Raw genomic sequence first — 16,704 nt, forward strand, 5'->3', positions numbered from 1 at the left:
TTCTCTGGAGCCATGCCAGACACTATTGATTCAAAGGTGTTAATTAAATTAATAAAATTGCAACAAATCTTATATACAGATGCAGTGGCCGTTATTCAAACTGTTCACGTGTTGTATACCTCAGAATACACGTCATGGCACGTGATTTCTTCCAACCTTATCGCGTGTTGACTCGTTTTTATCAAGTGCAGAAAATGGCATTTTAGTGTTCTGGTTTTTAAACACCTGCAAATGACACAGTAGCACAGTTAATTAATATCAGCACCAGAGAGCCCCGGCATGAATTCCATGCATTAAAAATGCATTTACAGGCAACTTCATTAACTTAGCAGCTAACCGCTAAGGCAATGAAGGGGTTACCCCCGTCCACTACCAACCAAGGGCCAAATACCCCCTTCACAAACCCCCGTTACCCACAATAAACACTAATACCGGCCTCCTATACCCCCACTGGGAAGAAGATGATAGAAGACCCCGAAAGAGCCAAAATTGGATTACAATTTACAGATGAAGAAAAAGAAAGAAGAAATGGATTTTGGATTTTATTTACCTGTGGACTGTTGCTGTTTGGGATCGTGGATTGGTTCGAGAGCTTGCAGTAACCACGTGATTCGGAGAGTGAAGACACCTAAAGGTAAGGAAAAATATTGAATGTATGTTATTTTTCATTTACAGGTTTTTTTATTGTATTTTTTTGTGATTGCATTTTTTTTCACACATTCATTGCAAATGTAGAAAGTATGTTGTATAGGCCGCACTACCTAATATATTAAATATATTAGGGATATAAGTGCGTGGTGGGTGCTGGGGAACAATGAAGAGACCCTAATCTCTCCTAAGGACATATAGAACACAAAAAGTGTTCCCCACACTCTGAATGAATACAAAATAATCAATGTTACTTGAAATGCTGATATGTATTAATGAGCAAAAGTGAAGAACATGAATTGACAATGTGCAAAAAAACTCAAATCACATAAAATGAACAGGAGGGGGAGGGATGGTGAGGGAAGGGGGAAATGAGACATCACAAAAAAGTGAGGGATATGATAAAGAAATCCCTAACAGGGAAGGAAGTGTGTGCGGTGAGACACAGGGGGCAACGTTTCCGGGTCACTTAACCCTTCTACATGCCCATTCCCATAGTCACCACGATGTGGGACTATGGTACCTCCCGACTCCCTCACAGCAAAATCCTCCCAGTGTTAAAACAAATGCAAAAAAGTGTCCAGGCGGATGCAAGCAGTATTAAATTCAATGAGTTACGTCACCTGATATATATATATGTGTAGACCCTCTTCCTGGAGCCAATCGCAGATTGGGCCCCCCTCTGTACTAGGGTCTGGCTACGTGTATGTATGTGGTACATACCTGCTGGCAACAGGAGGGCCTGAGTCTCCCGCGATGATATGGGGGATGACAGGACCAGGTTACTGGGGTGAACGCCTCTGTCTCATTTAATGGTGCAACGCCTCCATCTTTGGTAAGCCCCAGGAACGTAGGGTGGAATCCTCCCAGAGAGTCCCCACTCAGGAACGAGAGATTCAAGTCTCACACAGTCTTTACTTAAAAGTAGCAGCAGCTCTTTATTCAGTGCAGCACAACAGAATAGCAGTAGGGATAACAGCAGGTACAGCTTGTCTCTCTCCTACAAACTGTTCTCCTGCAGGATGGTGCCTTCTCCCTGCCTCCACCCCAAGCCAAGGGCACTCAGGGTGGGGCTAGCTCTTCCTTCACCCCCTAATCAGGGTGAGAGGAATTGGTCCACCTATAGCTCACTATAGTTCTAGCAGCTCTAATCAGGGCCTGCCAGTTCTCCTCCTCCAGCTGTGCACTTCATGCACTTCTCACTCTGACACTCTAACACTAACTGGCCTGTCACTGACAGGAACTGATACACTAAATAGAGACAGCCCTGCCCTTCATGACATCAGCAGGTACCGCCCCTGTGTCTATGCCTTCCACACAGGGTCAGGTGACCTACCTCCACCACTCAGGGCAGCGCTTGAGGTCGAAATCCAGAGCGGGTCCACAGTCAAGCCGGTTCGGTACACAAGAGATCACTAGAAGAGACAGAGACAAAAGCACTAAGGCAGGCACGCACGAACGTGGGTAACGCAGGTCACACAAAGCTATGCTCAGCCAAAGAAGGAATGGCTGAGCAGGGTATAAATGTGAACATAGCCCAATAGAAACAGGGGGAGGGATGGAGGAGCGGCCCCATGGGAGGCAGGGATAGGTCAGGGGATGTGCCACAGCTGATGAGTTGACGTGTGGCTTGTGAGCGGTGCACGCGCATCAAGCGTGTGCACCGCACGGAAGAGGTGCGCGCGGCCTGGGCAGGGGGCGGGAGTTCCTCCAGCGCGAGGACTGAAGAGTCTGTGTGTGTGCACGCGCATGCGCGTGTCCTGTGACAGCCGCGGGGACCGGAGAGGAAGGAGGAGGGTCCCGCTCGCGGCGGTGAGACTGTGGAGCCGGGGCCGGGGAGCGCCGGGTGAGTTGCGGCATGGGGGAACCCTCTTTGGGAGAGGTGTTCCCCGGGGTCATACAGGAACCTACACTATATACAGTATATATGTAATAGTTGTCCCATGGACTGGTGAAAAAAGTGTAAAAGCCCTGAAGGGGTTAAATAAAGCATGAGCTTATGTGGGTAGTGCAATCAAAATCTGGCTAAAGCCATTATCATACTTACCTTTACTATGGCGGTAAACTGGATGCACACATTCCCAGGTGTGAATATAATTAAACTTAGACATATATATCTCTCTGTCAGCCTTACAATTCACCTACCATTCAATGGAGGGTGATGTCCAGACTGACACTGGAGTGTATTATACCTGCACTAATTGGAAAATTGGTAGGGGCTCAGTAACCGCTATGTAAAGCAGATGAGCCAATAAACCTACCCCTATGACGTTGCTATCATTGCTGGGTTCATTACTTACACAGGGCTGGGATCCGATAATATCTCAAGGGGTCTTAATAGGCAACACTGCTCTAATAGCCTCCTATGTGTTGAAGTATTACCCCAGAGGGATGTAGCAATTCACTCCCACTTACTGCCGAAAACAAAGTAACTACTGCCGCTATTGCTTTTATTGCTGGGACTCTTACTGACACGGGGATGGGCTCCAGTAAGATCCTAAGGGGTCTGAATAGCTACTAGCACACGGTGTACCATGGATTTATGTCCTCTAGCACTCATTCTCCCAGTTGCAAATTATGATAAGTAGCCATGCATGTGTAAAACCTTGAATATGATTTAGAAGCCAGTTTGCTACACAGTTCGGAAGGTAGGCAAAACTGCTCTAACAGCCTCATATGTGTTTAAGTATCATCGCAGAGGGATGTAGCAATTTATTCTCTCTTACTAGCTAAAACAAAGTATTCTTTGATAGTGAACTGACATCAGTTTCACATCAGTTAGATAAGCACTAAGGAGGTGCATTAAGGGCTAAATACAATTCAAATGCTCTAGCAGAAAGGGTTATATACACAGCAAAAATATACAGCACTGCCAAATGGTTAAATCAATATATTGTTTTTATTTCACTGTATTTCATACTGGTGCAGATGACCTACAGGATATACAGGTTGGAAAGGCATTCAAGTGACCCTTTGTATGGCAGCTGAAGCACAGAAAAGAAACGCAGACAAACGTAGGAGGCAGTCACCCGAATATCAAGTCGGTGATGAGGTCTTGCTCTCAATGCGGAATATTGGATTATCTCAGCCCTCCGCAAAATTGGGATCGCGTTTATAAACCTACATGATTTACTGGAGAGTGAACCAAGTGTCCTTCCAGCTGGAGCTCTCTGCATCACTCAAGATCCCCTCCACATTTCACGTATTCTTACTGAAACCGGAAATCTGGAACCGGTTTTCAGAACTCTACCCCCTCCTGCTCCTGTTTCCGTGGATGGTCAACAGAAGTATCTTGTCTGGAAAATTTTGGACTCTCGAGTCTCTAGGGGATCCTTTCAGTACCTGATTGACTGAAAGTGGTACGGTCCGGAGGAGAAGAGTTAGGTCAAGGCTTCTGATGTCCACTCTCCCGCCTTGGTCAAGAACTTCCACAAAGGGTTTTCCTATGCAATCTGCTCCTTGGCATTCAGAGTGTGCCCTTAATAGGGGGGTTTCTATAAGGATCTATCAACATTGCCACAGAGGCAGGATATCTGCCTCTATAAACATGGCCACCGAGGCAGGAAGTCTGCCTCATTCCAGATCCATATAGAACCTCCAAACATGGCTGCCAAGGCAGGAAGTCTGCCCCCACCTACATGGCCGCTGAGGCAGGATGTCAGCCTAAGTCTGGAATTATTGACTACACCTGCCTGCTCCCTTTATAAGGTCTCATTCCCCACTCTCCTTGCCTGTTCAAGGTTCTATAGACCTTGTTTTCGGCTGGAAACCATGTCCTGCCTACATTGTACTTTGCCTATTGCTGACGATCTCTGAACTGTGACCCCTACTATTTTGCCTTCTGCAGCCCTGACCCCGAACAGTGACCACAATTATCAAGCCTTCTCCTGTCCTGACCTCGGACCCCACTACTCTACTCTTCAGGATTCGTATCCCAGGTACGAGTCGGTCTCTACTCTCCACCTCTGCCTAGTGGGTCTGTCTCCTGGACAGTTCACAGTGATGTATGCAGCTGTAACACCAAGTAGACCCTTCCCTTTAATGTAAATACTTAATTTGTCTGTTCCTTCCTTGTTAGATCTAATGGTGTTGGAAGGCAGGTATGGATTGAGTCACTGTAGTAGTGCTGCATGTTGATTTCGGTTATAGGCAAACCTATGGTCCAAGTACCGAGAGAGGATACCACTTCAACCTGCTCGAGCAGATGGATTCTGGTGGGTGTGCACTCAAACTTTGGATGCGTTTGATTCTGGGACACACGTAGATGACGTCAACTTCTTTGGATCTGGAAGCTAGTGGCATTTTTGTGCTCAATGGAAATGATGTCGCTAAAGTCATTGATTAGCCAAATAAAGTCCATATCTCTGCAACCATGGATGTGTTTATCCTCACCACATTTATATGATGGACACATTAAGGGACTGTCCCTTAGGAACATGGGACACAATGTAGTGTAAATGGGCCCAGTACATTGTGGAAGCTGCCAACTGCAATGCCCATTTTAGGAAAGTTTTCATGCTTAAATTGATAAGTAGTATGATTTAAAGTAGATAGGGCATCGATTCTGGCATATATGTGATTACAAATTTCAGAATGTGAAATTAGCATGTACAATTGTAACCTTTTGTTACACTTTCCACTGGGAGATGGTTCAGCAGTGCAACAGTCTGTAATATATTGCAAATCTCTTTGCAACAAAGGTGTTAGAAAACATTAATATGCTATATTTTTGTATCCCAGCATGATATAATTTCACACTGGCAAAGGTAAAAAATATTTTTAATTAAAAGCAATAGTTAGAAGGAGTGTACTGTATAACCTATGTTATGTGCTTCATTATAAATGATTGCTGTCTTATGGTTGCATTAATGTGTGACCTTTCCACTTAGTTAATGTAACTGCAAGCAGCATTTTTTATTGTTAAACATAAGGACATTCGCTTTCCTGGAATTCCCCTTTTCAGAAAGAAAATTCCTGTCAAGAATGCATTCAAGGCCAACAAAATCCAGGAATCATGATGATCCCCTTGGATTAGAGGAAAAGTCTTACATTAAATAATACTATTTTGTATGTTGTATTATTATAGCAAAAAATCCAGAAATTAAAACCCATGTAAAAGTAGTACTTGAACACATACTGCAATCTGATTTTTTGAGACTTGAAATTTGGATTTCTGAAAACAAACTGTTTTTAAACACTAATAGGACTGTAACATTGGTATTTGGGACCAAGGCTCACTTTCTAAAGCTACTAATGGCAGCGCTTCAGATAAGAACCAGTTCTAATACCATCCTAGTTCCTGTTACTAGTTTTAAATATTTGGGCATATGGTTTGACTCCTATTTAACATTTGGGTTGCACATTGATACCCTGACATCCAAAACCTATGGCAAACTAGGTGTACGTTATAGGAATAAATCCTCCCTAAGCCTACTGGTCAGAAAGCATATCGCACAGCAAATGCTAATGTCAATTATAGACTATGTGGGCATAGTATATAGTACAGCACCCAAACTCATGTTAGCAATCTAGACACCCTGCAACTCAATATGCCACTTTGTCCTCCAATGTAACTACAACACACATCACTGTGAAATGCTCAAATTTAATCTCTCCCGTCTTGCCTTCAAACACTTTATAAGCAAGCTACCCATCTATCTGAACAAGCTCCTCACCCCACCACATGCAGCACTTATCATCTGAGATTTGACTCCAAAAGACTGTTCATGGTCCCAAGGTTCAGCAAAGTATTCCTCCTTCTCTTTCCATACACAACACAAATTGAACAATCTACTGGAGACTCTCAAAGCCTCTACCAGTCTAAATTCTTTCAAAACTAAAGCTATCGCACATTTTAATCTGGTCTTTAACTGTTTTATATGCTATAACATATATTGGGGCTGATTCACAAAGGAGGAATACTGTAAGTGGTTTAGTGGACGATAAAAGCCCTTATAGCGTGCTACTGCCTGATCTACTATTCACAAAGCAGTGATAACAGTGCAGAATCGCGCTATAATGGCATTTTATCGCCCCTAAACAGCCAGGATAAAAAAAGTCATCCGGCAGGCCTAAAAAATTGCAAATGCATAATTTTTTTCCCAATAACAGCTACTGTCGCGGCCGAGTTTATTCTAACTTTTGCCTGGTCTCCGCCGCGACAGAAACCGGGTGCGCGCCGGGGTGTCCCGTGCGCGCGCCGGAGCCTCGAAGGATCGGTCCTTTGATCGAGGCACCCCCCTCCCCTTTCCAGGTCCACTGGGACCCCCGGAGCCCCCACCGCCGTCCCCCACATTAGAGGTGACACGCGGCACGCCGAGGGGATTAGTTTAGAAAGCCGGGAAACCTCCCGGCTTGCGGCTCTAGCCGATGTAAAATAAAACGTGTCGCCTCTGTATTCACAAAGCTGTGATAAGTTTATCAGTGTATAAAAGCACACACGATTTTTGCACCAGCTAAATGCTGGTGCAAAAAAAATTGAGAAATGCATAAAAGCATGTATTTTTTTCTTTTTCAGCACTGGTATCAATTCTGAGGCCCGCAGGGGGTCTCCAGGTGGTCCCCGTGAGTCCCCGCTGGCCTGCGGTACCAATCCTGTGCCGAAAAAAAATGTGTGCTCTAATACATACAGTACAGTAATGGGCAAAATTACTATGATCCATATATGGATAATAGTGCATTTAACCACTTAAAAATAAAACATTAGCCAGTATAAAGTAAATAAAACTTGCACTTACCCCTGCTATGATGAAGGCTGTCCTCACCCTAATCCCCGTCTTTGTCCTCAGTGGGCAGCAACAGAAACAGTACAATAAAAAAATACAAACTAATGGCCCCTAACCCCTTAATCACCTTAAATAACAATAAATGGTTAGTAACCGCTATAGTAATAAAGGGGTTAACCCACCCTCTCCCGCTATCCATCCAGGAGGCTTAACCACCTAGTCCGGGAACACTACCTGCACTACCCATTGATTGGCACAGTGTTAAAGCATGCCCATATAATATGGACATACTTTGCCACTATAGCAATAAATGGGAAAGCATAAAAAAACAGTCCCAAAATAAAACACATTTCATAGAAAAATAAACACATTGCAAATGCCAATAAACCAATTAGTTGGCACAGTGGTACATCATGCTCATATAATATGGGCATGATTTAACACTATCACAGTCAATAGTCAACCTAAAAAAAAAAAACCTCCAACAATATCAAATTTAATCAAAACAATCACCAAATAAACAACAATAAAAAGTAAACACAAAAAAATCCTAAAATCAATAAAGCAATAAGCACCCCAAAAAAATCAATTCTGAAACAGCGTAGAAGCCAGTTACGGTGAAACGTACGTAGGGTACGTCTGACGTCACCATCACGTGACGTCGGCTCATCGGTGAGGTGTGGGCTACAAGTTGTCTGAGTGCTTCGGAGACTGCGTTTGTGGGCAGCAACAGCACTCAGACCCTAGGGTTAGTCTCCTATATCTCTATATCTATTATAGATAGATTAGATGCAACTTTGTGATGCCTAGGACGTTTATAGCTGTTTAATTTCAGCCATCACTAAGCACAAGTCTGCATCTTATTGCCTATACCCCATTGCTACAAGGGGTCTCGCTACATTTGCTATATGCTATGGATTAATTATATGCAGCTCTGTAAATGTTTAAGGTGCCTATGGCTGCTTCATTTCAGCCACCATTATGTTAAGCCCTGCTCTACATTTAACAGTCTGCATCTAGTTACCTATATCTCATTGCCACAAGGGGTTTCGAGATATATTGTCATTACATTCTTTGACACAGAGACCACCCAGATTATAGGGTTGATTAAGGTTTAAGAGGAACATATATATAAAATACCCTCATTAAAAACCCTACCACACCTCTCCGTCTTTTAATTATTTTTTGTTTGTTCTACATATGTGGTTTTCCACAAACAGTTTATTTTAATCAGTTCACAATAAAAGTATACGTTTTAATTAGGGTGTACTCTCTTTAGTGCCACACAATAGGGATTCTTTCTCTCCACGTACCATTATTGAATTCCCTGTGAGCACCACCCTCCAATCCACTGTTTGGTGTTCCTTTCCTCCCTGTGCTTGAGCAGAGTTACCTCTGCAACCTTCATTTGCTTGCAGATCCCCCTGTTTGCTATTAACAATAAAAAGTAAACACAAAAAAATCCTAAAATCAATAAAGCAATAAGCACCCCAAAAAATCAATTCTGAAACAGCGTATCACAGACACCTCTAGCTATGAATCAACCATGTCTGAGGGAGAGAGTCGCAGACCCTCTGTCTCCTTTGATCGAACAGATGACATCTGGAGGAGAAGTGGGGAAGCAAGAAGTGTACAGAGAGAACCCTCTAGTCCAGGTAGAGCAGGATCCTCAACCCAATCCCAAAGAGATCGGGATGGATAGCCTTTATTAGGACAAGGAGGTCAAAAAGAAAAAAGAGGCCAAGGGGGGGAAAAGAAAAGGAAGAAATATGCTTAAAAGACGTTGAGAATAATGTCATTAATATCTCGGACTTTGCCCTCACGTCTTGTCAGTTAAGCCTGCTCAAGGGTTACATTTTGCCCAAATTGAATAATTTTTCACTATTTGATACCATCAAAGATGTACAATGTTTTACTCGTAAACTATGTGTCCAAAAGTGCTTTGTTTCAGATAACCCACAGGAAGGATTTAGTGATTTAAACATGCTGTCACAGATTTCACAGGTACCAACAGAGGAAGATGGTCATAGTGATCCACAATGGACGTTTAGAGAATATTGCACTCTCTCTGATATGGAGGAATTTTGGAGGGACCAGGGTGACAGTCTGGAGCCCTTGGGGATGCCACTCACACTAGATTTCTTTAGTCACACACACAAACACACACATTTTAGGAGGAAGTCTATCTTCTGTGCCAATGCCTCCAAAGAGCACTTTATTTCCACATTTGAACAACTGGTCACGAGAGACCTTAAGATATTAGCAGAGGGCTACACTTTTCACCCCCACCCGGGAGATAATCTCACGCGAGAGGAGAAACAAGATCTTTTAGATCTAAAGAACAATACCTCCATAGTAATTAAAAATGTGGATAAAGGGGGGGGGGCATCATAGTGCAGTCCTCTGCTGATTATAAGTCACAGGCTTTGAGACAGTTGGGTAACATAGATTTCTATTAAAAAAAAAATTGCCCAACGATCCCACGCAGAGATTCCAACAAGAGTTATGGGCCCTTTTGGAAATGGGAGAAGTATTATACGTTCACAATAAAAAAAGAACTAGAATTTTTGTATCCACCACATCCTATCGCACCCATTTTTTGCCATCTCCCAAAGATCCATAAATCGCTGACACAGCCGCCAGGCAGGTCGATTGTGTCTAATATTGGATCTTTGGGAGATGGTCTTTCACGTTATATTGGTCGATTTTTGCAGCCCAAAGTGGCAACATTACCGTCTTTTTTAAAAGATACAAATCAATTGCTTACAGATATTCAACCCTACAATGGGAGCACAACTACCGATGGGTGACGATGGATGTGTCTATTATAAAACATTTTGCAACTAATATTGACAGATTTACTATAAATCATTCTTCCTGTTAATACACAGGTTATTAACAATTTATATTAGCGTTAGGGACCCCTGAATTGTGGTCTGCCGTGACGTTGGCTCAGGGGCTTACAACAATTTTGGCCAAAAATGTCAAACTAAAAGACCATTTTACTTAATAGATATTTATACATATATATTTAGGCACTGTACCGTGTATGATTTTCACTGGATGTGCTAAAACTGAGCTTTGTCTGTGTTTTATGTGCTGTCTCTGGTTTTAAATATATAATGCCATGCTCAGTAGCACTCCTCTGTGACACTCATATGCTTATATATATGTTGTGGTTATTTTGGGGGTTCAATAGGAGCTTGTTAAGTGTCCAGTATATTTTACAATTGTGTTTCAGCTAGTCCTGGCTGATTGGAGGTTGGCAACCTCCTACTTAATTTAAGCTCACCCCCTCCCACATTTAAATGGTTAAGGGCTCACTCCATAGCATCTTCCACACAGGGGAACTTACTTGCTTGCAGGATGGTTGTGACAACTCTAATTCAGAGTGCTTTTCCTGGTAATGTACAGGTTAATAAAGGCTTCAATCAGACTTAGAACTTTGCAACTAATATTGACAGATTTACTATAAATCCTTCTTCCTGTTAATACACAGGTTATTAAGAATTTATATTAGCGTTAGGGACGCCTGAATTGTGGTCTGCCGTGACGTTGGCTCAGGGGCTTACAACAATTTTGGCCAAAAATGTCAAACTAAAAGACCATTTTACTTAATAGATATTTATACATATATATTTAGGCACTGTACCGTGTATGATTTTCACTGGATGTGCTAAAACTGAGCTTTGTCTGTGTTTTATGTGCTGTCTCTGGTTTTAAATATTATAAAACATGAACAGGGTATTATTGCTATTAAACACTTTTTGGATCGTTCTCATTTGGCACCAGCACTTTGCACGTTTTTGTTAGAGTCCATCACGTTTCTTTTGACACACAATTATTTCAATTTTGATTCACAATTTTATTTACAAACTATGGGCACTGCTATGGGCACTTCTTTTGCACCTTCCTACGCTAATTTATTTATGGGGTTGTGGGAATCTATTTTTGTTAAATGTGATAGCAATACCCTTAGACGACACATTATCTATTATAAATGCTATGTAGATGACTTGCTTTTTGTTTGGGAGGGTGATGTTAACACTATACAGGAATTTATCATATCACTTAATATCAATTATTATAATCTTCATTTTAGTTATGAACACGATCCCCATCACATTTATTATTTAGATGTCATTCTTTATATAGACATGGAGTGTAGCGTGCAAACAGAGTTATACAGGAAAGCCAATTCTAGAAATTCTCTCCTCATGCCACGAGTGATCATGCTAGATCCCTTAAACAAGGGATTCCAAAAGGCCAATTGCTACTGCTCAGGAGAATTTGCTCTACTGAGGAAAATTTTGACATACTGTACGGTCGAGGGAATTCATCAACAGATTTAGGATGAGGGGATATAGTACACCCCAACTTGAAGAAGCTCTTTTGGAAGTGAAACAAATAGATAGATTATTATCAAAATACAAAAATAAAACAATATGAGATACAGAGATAGAAATATCCAAAAAACACAAGATACACCTTTATTTATCACTCAACAGAGCAGGCAAGCGGGGGCAATATGCTCTATCATTTCCAAACATTGGGATATCCTGAAACTAGACATGGGATTGGTACCCTTAATACAAAAAGGGCCAAAATTTATTTTCAGAAAAGCCAGATCACTGGCCATGTTTTTATCTCCCAGTCTCTTTAGCTCTCGATCTAGTCCAGCTGGTGTGAAAGGCATCCCAAGGGGGTTCCACAAGTGTGAATACTGTTCCATGTGTCATTATACCTATCCTACGAAGGCTATGGATTGTGTCCAACCTAAACAACAAAAGAGAATATGTACATTAATTAATTGTAATACCAGCTCCGTGGTCTATGCTTTGAGATGTGGGTGTGGCAAATATTATATAGGTCGTACTATCAGACCATTAAAAGAAAGGATCAGCGAACATGTTCACTTGATCAAAAAAGGAGACATGCTACACCCCGTCTCTAAGCATTTTACCAACTGCCACATGGGAGGTATCCTTAACTTTCAGTTCTCGGGTATTGAGCATGTTCCTGCCCCCACTTGTGGGGGTAACAGATTGAACATGCTCAACAGACGAGAAATGGCATGGATTTATAATATGGGTATGTTGTCCCCTATGGGTATCAATGTGGACTGGGAGCTCGCCCATTTCTTGACTAATGATCCTATGATCTTTATGTCTATATTAGGATGGCTCCCCACTTTTGTATCATTTCCATTCTTTTCTTTCCGCCCTCCTCCCCCCCCCCCCATCCCTGGTCTAGTGCACCCCATATATGATTTCGCCCAATAAGTTGTCCAGTTTATGATTGAGTTCTTAAACTCAATAATATTGTTATTATATGATGTCTTATAAAGTTTAGGGGCAGAAATCCTCTTGCATCTTTTTACATGATGTATCATCCGGTATTATGAGATTAACATTTTTTTTGTTGGATATTTTGATGGGCATTAGGCCCAAAAGATATTTTAACAAACTTTATGTCATACACAGATATTTATATCTTTTTAGTATTTTTCTATTATTATGTGTTTGTTGTTTGTATTGTCTCAAGTGTAAAATGTTCCCGTTGTAAGTTAGTGTTTGGGTTGTCTCTCTGGGTATACACTTTTCACGCTGAGGGTAAACAGCAATTTTGTGTAGTGATAGGATATACTCATTCTTATATCTATATGTAACCCAATGGGAAACTACCCATGTATAATCTACGATCGTTTGTCTAACTATTTACATATATAAAATTTGAAACACACCTCCTGTGTGGGTCCGCGGATTGGCTGCTGATTTTGGCTGCTATTGGGCTTCACTCATGTTCCCTGCATCATCGGCGGTGACGTCAGAGGGGGGCGGGGATGGAGTGGGGGGGCGGGGATGGAGTGGGGTGCCGATGCGGTCAATTAGCAATCAGGAGCGGGCCTGTATAGACAGTGTGTGGGGAACACAAGGATACTCTTTGATAAAGTGCCTGTCACCAAGAAAAGCGTCAGAGGAGCCTGTTTGTTATATGTCTCGAGGCATTATGCCAGAATAAATTTGCCTTATTTTTAACCCGCCTCCAGCCTGGACTCTTTGCAGTGCTTGTTCTAGTTCTTTTCAAAGGTATTGAAGTTGCCTGTAAATGCATTTTTAATGCATGGGATTCATGCTGGGGGCCTCCGGTGCTGATATTAATGGGTATCATCTCCGGAAACTCCCGGCACCAATCCGATGCAGGAAAAATGCATTTTTTTCTGTCTCCTCTCCCCGCTTCTTGGCAGCTTCTCACCACCTTCCTGCCAACTTTTCATGGCGGGAGGATTTTGAGAGGAAATCTCTATTCTAGAGCCGCGATTAGCCTTGATGAGCTAATCGAGGCTACTAGAATTGCATGAGTTTGAAAACCTGCCGATAAGTGTCTTCTCGCCGCTCGCTTGGCATTTTTTTTTTCTCAGAAAAAAAAATTGCCGAAAAGGACTTTTATCGCCCACTTATCGGGGCTTACTTAATAGTAGTAGGCTTTTTTGGAGAAAAGAACTCGATATGTGGCTTATCGGCGCTTAGTGCATAGGCCCCATAGTCGGGCTCAAAAATGCACTGATTTTATCAATGCTTTGTGAATCGCCCCCATTATCTGTAACTGTGCATACAATCGGTGTCATGTACTAAGCTCCCTTAAGTCACTTTTAGAGCGCAAAGTGCTCTTAGAACGTGATTTTGCGCTGAACACGATGCACTAAGCCACGCAAACAGGCACTTTGCGCTCTTTTCTAAGTCCAACTTTGCTCGTTCGTTACCCTGTTTGCGTTAAATTCTGCCCTTAAGCGGGATGCTCTAAGCAACGCAACCTTAGCGTATGCGAAAGTTGCGTTGAACAGAATATATCAGCTCAAAGTAGACGCAAAAAAAGCTGGACTTTGAAAAATTTCCTGCTTTACATTTTTGCATGCGCAACACCCATAAAACAGGCCGGCGGGTCTCCCCGGCTGACCCCGCGGGTGTCCCCGGCTGACCCCGCGGGGGTCCCCGAGGTAGGCCAGGGGTCACGCGGGTGTCCCCGTTGACCCCGTGACAGTACCGGGGTACCCGCGGGCCTGCGGTACCAATGTTGTGCCTACAAAAATAATAAACATTATTTCTAACTAAATACACCCCCCTAACACATACAGTACAATAAGCACCCACCCTGAACTGACTATACCCACCCTGTACCCATTGAGTAGTATAGTGGTACATCATACCCATATAATAATAATATGTACATGATAAGCCTCTATAGCACTCAATGGGCACCCTAATTACAATACATTAATGCACCAGATACACCATAATAAAACCTAACTCCAAAAAAACATACAGGCATACCCCGCTTTAAGGACACTCATTTTAAGTACACTCGCGAGTAAGTACATATCGCCCAATAGGCAAACTGCAGCTCACGCATGCGCCTGTCATCACGTCCTGAACAGCAATACCGGCACCCTACCTGTACCTAAGCTGTGCGCAAGCTGGGAGACTATAGAGCCTGTTACAAATGCGTTATTTACATCAGTTATGCACAGGCATGATGATTGCAGTACAGTACATGCATCGATAAGTGGAAAAAGGTAGTGCTTCACTTTAAGTACATTTTCGCTTTACATACATGCTCCGGTCCCATTGCGTACATTAATGCGGGGTATGCCTGTACTGTGTACTTCACTAAATAAAAACAGTAGCCAGCTAATCCAATGAATACAAGCAATAACAACATCAACAATTAATTAATTAAACCATTAACCAATGAAACCAATTAATTCCTAAACCAACTCAAAATGAATATTAACACTAACGAATCAAACCAATGAATTACTACAACATTAATGAATGTAACCATTAAAAGACAAAGCAATACATTCAAACAATCTCTAAAGTAACCATAAAACACATTAACTAACATAATACAACATTAACTACAAGCGAACACCAATCGCAAACATTTTATTACATTAAGCAAGAAAAAAACAAACAATGACATCCACATAAAAAACTGACATTAAAATCACCAACAGCAATACCAAACCCCAAATGCCCCCCAAATATTGTCATAATAATGTATTAATCTGTACCTTATAGTGGTACAGATTAATATATTATCAGTCAATGTGCCTCCCCAAAAATCAAAAAACTCATCCAATGAAGACACCTGTAAAAAGAGACATTTCCAAACATTCAATATATTACTTACCATTAGAAGCGGTGGCCCTCCGACTCCCGGGGTAACAGGAAGCTCACGTAGCTTGAAGGCCTCCAACAGCATCCGATGCCATCCGCCATGAAGATCCGGATCAGGTACCCATATCTTCTTTTTTCTTTTTTTAATCACCTTCTTCTATCTTCATCTGTCACCATTTCTTGATCTTCTTTATCTTTTTTCTTCATCTGTCAATCCAAAAAACCCCATGGTAAATCCCAACCGATGTTGTCTCGTCGTCTTCTTGGGCTCAAATGAGGCGTCACGGCCTTAAATACAGCTTGTGACGTCACATTTAGCCTCAAAATGGTTAAAAGCCACCTGATTGGCTGTTCAAACCATGTTCCGACTTTAATTTTTTTTTTTACATGACGTCACTTAAAGGGAATGATGCCAGCCAATCATTGGATGTGTTTTTTGATTTTTTGGGGGAGGCACATTGACTGATAGTATATTAATCTGTACCACTTTAAGGTACAGATTAATATATTATTATGACAATACAGTATTTGGGGGGCATTTGTGGCTTGGTATTGCTGTTGGTGTTTTTAATGTCAGTTTTTTATGTGGATGTCATTGTTTGTTTTTTTCCTGCTTAATGTAATAAAATGTTTGCGATTGGTGTTCGCTTGTAGTTAATGTTGTATTATGTTAGCTAATGTATTTTATGGTTACTTTAGAGATTGTTTGAATGTATTTCTTTGCCTTTTAATGGTTACATTCATTAATGTTGTAGTAATTCATTGGTTTGATTGGTTAGTGTTACTATTCATTTTGAGTTGTTTTAGGAATTAATGTTTACATGATGTAAATGACATGATTACACATGACACACATGTCACACATACACCGTAAAGTTTAGCAATGGTTTCATTGGTTAATGGTTTAATTAATTCATTGTTGATGTTGTTACTGCTTGTATTGATTGGATTAGCTGGCTACTGTTTTTATTGACTTTTTTTAGGTAAGCTAATGCAGTGTTTAATAATGGGCAAATAATCTATTATCCATATCTGGAAAATAGTAATTTTGCACATTATTGTACTGTATGTGTTAGGGTGGAGGAGGAGGAGGGAGGGAGGTTGTGTATTGATGTTTGTTAAATCTTTTTTTAATATACATTTGATTAATA

This window comes from Ascaphus truei, chromosome 2 (genome assembly GCF_040206685.1).
Source record: "Ascaphus truei isolate aAscTru1 chromosome 2, aAscTru1.hap1, whole genome shotgun sequence".
Taxonomy (NCBI): domain Eukaryota; kingdom Metazoa; phylum Chordata; class Amphibia; order Anura; family Ascaphidae; genus Ascaphus; species Ascaphus truei.